Source organism: Apodemus sylvaticus, chromosome 6, assembly GCF_947179515.1.
Source record: "Apodemus sylvaticus chromosome 6, mApoSyl1.1, whole genome shotgun sequence".
Lineage (NCBI taxonomy): Eukaryota > Metazoa > Chordata > Mammalia > Rodentia > Muridae > Apodemus > Apodemus sylvaticus.
This window is the reverse complement of record NC_067477.1, coordinates 68096884-68103595: the sequence shown is the minus strand read 5'-3', so window position 1 is coordinate 68103595 and position 6712 is coordinate 68096884. Positions and strand designations below refer to the sequence as shown.

General features: G+C 47.9%; 1 non-coding gene across 1 annotated transcript; it reads right to left on the bottom strand.

Moving 5' to 3' along the window:
* Positions 1 to 1839: 1839 nt before the first annotated feature.
* On the bottom strand, positions 1840 to 2003 carry LOC127688094 (U1 spliceosomal RNA). Its single transcript, XR_007978553.1, has one exon. It is a non-coding gene; the product is annotated as a U1 spliceosomal RNA (small nuclear RNA).
* Positions 2004 to 6712: the final 4709 nt, after the last annotated feature.

The window sequence follows — 6712 nt, the reverse complement described above, 5'->3', positions numbered from 1 at the left end:
CACGGCTGTCCTGGAACTCACTTTGTAGACCAGGCTGGCCTCGAACTCAGAAATCCACCTGCCTCTGCCTCCCAAGAGCTAGGATTAAAGGCATGCACCACCACGGTCTTGGCTATAATAAATTATTGGTTTGTTTGTTTGTTTGTTTGTTTGTTTTTTCGAGACAGGGTTTCTCTGTGTAGCCCTGGTTGTCCTGGAATTCACTCTGTATGTAGACCAGGCTGGCCTCGAACTCAGAATTCTGCCTGCCTCTGCCTCCCGGGTGCTGAGATTAAAGGCGCGTGCCACCACGGCACGGCTATAATAAATTATTATTAGTATTATTACTTAAGAGATTTGTTGAGTGTTTAAGTGTTTTGCCTGTGTGTCTGTCTTTGTATCACATGTGTACAGTGCCCAATAGAGGACAGAAGAGAGCATCAGATCCTCTAGAACTGGAGCTAGAGTTGTGAGTTACTACTGTGTGGGTGCTGGCATTTGAACCCGGGTTCTCTGGAAGAGCAGCCCAACACTATTAACTGCTGAGACACCGCCCTAACTTTTTTTTTTTTAAAGGGACGTGTCATCTCCCTTTCTGTTCCGGTGACAACCATCTAAGTACGTGTCCCCTGTTCATTTTCACTCCCAGGATATAGATACCTTCTGGACCCAAAAATCCGATGTTCCAACCATAGGTTTGCCCTAGTGATAAAGCTGGACGGCCATTTTCCGGCAGGTGAGGTTACTAAGAAGTGACTTGAACCTAGAAGAGGGCCCTCATGGAAATGACCACTCTGGCGTCCGAATATATCGACTTCCAGCACCTAGAACTAGCTTTTGATTCTGCACGACGGACACTAGAAGCTTGAACCAAAGAGATCGCTGACCTAGAAGCAGCCCCAGAGCCCAGCCTTAGGGATAACGAAGGTGCGGCCTCGGAGGCCTGGAGTTTGAGTGTGTGGACAGGTTCAACTGTGGTCTCAGCCAGCCCCCAGGGTTGACCGTGCTCTCTACTCACTCCATCTTGGGAGAAGCGACTGCCACCTGACCTACCTAGAAAAGAGGGGGTACTTATTCCCTTTTCTTGGGATCATTTCAACCAGCTTTTGGGAGGGAATTCAAGACAGGGTGTTGTCACTCAGCGACCTAGGCTGGCCTGGAACTGGTAGCGACCTCCCTCACCTGACTGACAACAGTATGCAGTATGAGATTAAGGTGTCGCCCCGCTCCGCTCCGCTCCCAGCAAGCACATCATGCGCTTCCTGCCAAGTGTTCTACCAACGAGAACCATCCCCTCATCGGGATTTAGATGTTCATGTGTTTGTGTCTGCCACCTGTGCGCAGAGGCCAGAGGAAGGAAGGAAGGAAGGAAGGAAGGAAGGAAGGAAGGAAGGAAGGAAGGAAGGAAGGAAGGAAGGAAGGAAGGAAGGAAGGAAGGAACTGTCAGGCTGGGTGGCAGTCATCTGACCTGGGGACCTCAGAAAAAGTAGAGGTGCTGGATTAGAAGGTTGATCAGAGAGGAACTGCACAGATGTACCCTGCATATCGGCTGAGGATGAAACCCTTCGAGGAAAAGCCCTCGTCCCTGCTGGCCGGCTTGCGGGTCCTCCAGGTGAAGTTGGCTGAGAAGTCCTACGTCTCCTTTCTCTGGGGTGCCCGAGCTGATTGTAAGGGCACGTGGGCGCTGGTGCTTGGAGCAAAGGAGCTATTTATTAACAGGAAGAAAAGAGAGAGACTTGGCGCTGTCCTAGGACCTAGAGAGAAACAGAAGGAAAAACGAAAGCAGGAAGCACTAAGGAGCTGATAGATAGCATGAGCAACCTCCACCGAATTTGCTTTGTCTTTAGGAACCGTAAAAATCAGGGGAGAGCGCGAACGCAGTCCCCCACTACCACAAATTATGCAGTCGAGTTTCCCGCATTTGGGGAAATCGCAGGGGTCAGCACATCCGGAGTGCAATGGATAAGCCTCGCCCTGGGAAAACCACCTTCGTGATCATGGTATCTCCCCTGCCAGGTAAGTATGAGTTGCTCGCCCCGCCACCAGCCTCTCCCTCCACACGCACTCCTTTCAAACGCACGGTCTCCCCCACCGCGCGACCACCTCGCCCTCACGCCCTCCACAACTCTGATGCGATGCTTCTCCCTCAAGGAAATCAATCGCGTGCCACGCCGGATACTCCACCCGAGACACGGCCTGTCGGGTTCCGCGGCACCGGCAGCCATTGCGCTATCTCATCTGCATACGCCACGCCCACAGGCGGCTTTTTTTTTTTTCTTTTTCCTTCCCCTGGCCTGCAGGAGACAGAGACTCGTGCACAGTGACAGAGACCTCTAGCACCCTTTGTGTGTATGGGATAAACTGACTAAGGTTTCTTTTCTTTCTTTCTTTCTTTCTTTCTTTCTTTCTTTCTTTCTTTCTTTCTCTCTTTTCTTTTTCTTTTCTTTTCTTTTTTTTAAATAAAACAAAAGGAGTTTATTTACAATATGTCGTACTTCAACAACAGTTACAACCAAGAAACAGGGTATCAAGCAACCCTAAATTTTCCTTGAGACGAAGTCTTACCCCAGAAGTTTGTAACACAAAGTCGTGCCCCTGACGACACTCTTCCCCCCTTCTCTGCCTCAAGAAGGACCAAGAAGAAACACCTCTGCTGGGGCTGGCTCCCGGCAGACATCAAACTGATGCACAAACCCAGCCATGACATGTAGCTCAGCTCTCTCTCAACACCCGAGTCATTTTGCGGGATCTGCACGGTGATGGTGTTTTGGTGCTATCCAGTCGACACAGATCCTGCTTCTGGTCTCCAGGATCGCCATGTCGTTTTGTTTGTTTCTTTCTTTCTTCTTTCCTCAGCTGAAACAGCTTTGACCACCCACAGGACACGGCTCTGACCAGTTAAGACACCAGTCAGTTCTTTCCTCAGCTGAAACAGCTTTGGCCAAGCACAGGACACGGCTATGATCAGTTAAGACACCAGTCAGTCCCCAGGGAGAGCATCTGCCAGGAAATGAACATCAAAGGCCCCTTTCCAAGTTTTCTGCCTCCCCAGCTGCTCTACTTGGAGATCAGGCTGAGGCCTTGGGAGGTACGGCGGCCGGCTCCGGGCCCAGTTGGCTGGTTTATAGTGCACAGCTCTCTCCAATAGGTCTTCTCTGAGTGTAGGGCGGTTGGGTGGGGTGGGGGATAGTCCTTCCTGTCTGGGGTGCTCAGTTTTAGTTACCCCCAGTCACAGTTAAATCCCAACAGATGCTTCTTCAGCGCCCCGAGTTTCAAACGAAAAAGACAGATGTGGGTAGACATGCTCCACCACACCACACAACGTAAAGTACACAGAGTTTCTCACCTCACTTCCTGTCACACACTTTTGTTTTGTTTCGTTTTGTTGTTGTTTTAAGTAAGAGTTGTTGTGCAACAAGACTGTTCTCGGGGAGATGCAACACACAGGTCTATGCACCCCGGATAGGGGGCCTACAGCAGACAAAAGTCCGGATACTGTAAGACCCCCCAAAATGAGGGTGCCCCAGCACCCCACGCCCCGGAAGGCGACACCCAAATGACTCACGAGAAACGGTCTCGATGCAATAACATGAGGATTTCTTTATTCCAGAATTCTGGGTTCCACAGCCATACACCGCGCAGGGCTAGAGGACTGTGGACCACAAGTGCCGAATTGCGACAGCTTTTATAAGTTTATGACAAAGCCCTCGAATCACAAACCAATCATTTCTTAGCATGGAGAGCCCGCGAAATGCGAGCCAATGATTTGTACCACTCTATAGTTTTTAGGCCAATCAGTTTAAATTATCAGAGCCCAGCACTCAGTGGACCAATTAGCTTCCTATTTTCTTGAATGTCTATAGTTGCGTGAACTCCTGCATAGGGGTAATGGCATAAGTTTACAGAAGCAAGATAAGCTTAGCCCATTTCCAGTTACCTTATGGGGCCAGGATCACCTATTCAAGGCCTTTCTGCTAGGTCTCAACAAAGGGCGGGCTCTGGAATGTGACCTTTTACCTAGTTTCTAACAAAGCCAGATAGCATTTTAAACTTCTGAGTTCTTGGGGTCATTAGAGTTAGGCTGTATAATTTTTTATCCTTTCATTCCCCAGTTCTTCTCTTGTTAATAGTTCTAATCTTAGAACTATAAAGCTAAATCTCTGACTCTATATATTCTGGATTGTCCTACCCTAAATCTCTGATATTGTTGGCATAGCATAAGAATCTGCACAGCACTTATTCGTTCCCTAATAAAAACTATTAACCGGTTAATCACACAGGTTCCAATTGTAAGCAAAAGGAGTAAAGTTACAAAGGGTCTCATCAAAGCAGAAAGCAGGGTGGTCAAGAGTACAGGATAAGAGCCTTTCCATCAAGTCTCAAGGTATTCTGCGCAGTGGTGTCTAACGTAGACCGAACCTCCAACTTGGAAACGACTTGCAAGTCTCTTTCTCCTGAGTAGGCCTTCCACGCTTGCTGCCTCACCCACTCGAGGGTCTTGAGCCTAGAGAAAAAAGGCCTTAAGAGCACAAAGGGTAGGAGAACTATCTAATCATTAACACCAGTCTCTGTGGTCAATTTGGTGAGGGTTTCTTTCATCAGGGTTCCAGCAACAGTTCTTGAAGCCTTCTTATACAGATCCAGTGCCCATCTGGAAGCAGTGAGGAGTTTCTGGCATGCCTGGAGCATTTACGACAAATCTCATATTGTGGGACACCTCCTGGGAGGGCCCAGTGGACACCAAAGGAGTTGAGGTATCAAAGAGGATCTCTAGGGGGGGTCAGGTTAAAATGGTAGGGGCTCTTCAGAAACGAGGGGAGAGGCACCACCCAGCCTGAGCCAGTCTCCAAGGTCAATTTAGTTAAGGTCTCTCATAGGGTTTTGTTTATTCTCTCTACCTGCCTTGAGCCCTGGGGACAGTACATCCAATAATGTTTCCAATTAGTCCCCAATATCTCTGTCAATTTCTGACTTACCTTAGAAACAAAAACAGAACCATGATCTGATCCAATTACCTTGAGCACTCTGAAACTCGGGGAAAATTTCTTCTAACCTTGGCAGCTGTTTCCTGCTTCAATCCATCTAGAGAAAAGTATCTATAAATGCCGGAAGATATTTTATAACCATATTCTCCTGCCTTAGCTTTTATAAAATCTCTTAATATATTCTAGGCTGTTCTCTTCTAGGTCTTTTGCCCTGTTTACTCTTTACTGCATAAGCATTTACTTGCTGGCATATCTTACACTGTTCCATTATCTCTCTAGCCTAAAACCTGAGTCATAAATATATACATTTGGTCCCTTAACTGCCAGGAAAAAGTTTTTTTTAATCCCCCTAAATGAGTCCATCTGTGCATTTGGACTAGTGACTCTTTGGCTTACTTTCTGGGGAGTATAGTTCTCCCTTCTTGTGTGCACCCTCTCTCGGTAATAGTTGGTTAGGGTGGTTAGCAATCTCAGTCCTTTTTTAAAGTGAGGCTGTTTCTTAATTCTGTCCCATTTCCCAATGGGTGTCTCTTACAGACCCATAATCAGTATAGGCTCCTGCATATCCATTCCTGGAGGTACTTGCTCTGCCTGGTTATTGCCCATTGAATCTTTTCCCTTTGGACATCCTGGGCAGTGAATACTCACAGTGGCTGACTTCATTAGGACATCTAAGAGGTCCAAGATTTCCTGTTGGTTTCCTCTGATGTGAGCAGTCCTCTTGGCATATATCCCTGTGGATGTGGGCTGTGGCAAAGGCATACCTGTTACCCATGTGGCTGTTGATTTTCTTGCTGGTTCCAAGATCCAAGGTCTTGGTGAGGGCAACGAGCTCTACTTTCTGCATTGACATGCCAGGGGGTAAAGATTCTTCTACCCAGATGACATTTGTGCTGTCCACCATAGCAGCACCTGCTTCCATCATGGAGAAAACTGCTCTGGTCTGTAGCGACTTTCAGCAAGGGTCAGTCTCTCTTTTTGGGCCAGTTAGCTGCAGCCCGTTGGGCAGGAAGCATATCTGTCCCCCTCCCCATTTTGGAGAGTATGTCTTACTCCAACAGAGAGTAGGAACAGTCTGGGGTGACCCTAAATGAATGGGCTTACCCATCCCATCCGTAGGTCCGCTGTTCTTCGGGTAGTCCATGAATACATTTTGGTGCCAGGGGCTTCTTGGATCCAAGATCTTTTCTTGGAAACAGCGCCATTGGCTTGGAAGACCGAGTGTTGAGCCCCTGTGTCCACCAAGAACTGAGTGGGTTTCTCTTTCACTCCCACTGTTATCCTGGGTTGGGGGAGGTGGTCAGGAAATCCATCTCCCCTAGTCGCTGTCTTCACCCAGGGCTAACACTTGGGTTTGCCATTTGGGGGCACTTTTCCCAAGACCTGGGAATTCCTGCTCCCGGCTTTTATTTCTTAGGGCACACTCTGGCTCAGTGGCCTCTTTCCTTATAGTATGCACATTGGTCCTTTTCTGTCTCCCTTTTCTGCTTTTTCTAACTATTACAGCCAGGATTCTCTGTAGCTTCCTTCCTTCTCTGTCATTTTCTTTCTTTTTCTCTGTTTCTTCTCCTCTGTCTCCCTGTCTCAGCAAACTACTAAATCTCTCTACAGACTTTCTCAATAACCTGCACTACTAAATCCTTCTACAGACCTTCTCAGCAACCTGCACCAAATCCCTCTAGCCTCTGAAGCTTTTTCCTGATATTTCTACTAGCCCTGTCTATAAGAGCCATTGTCATAGTAGCTTT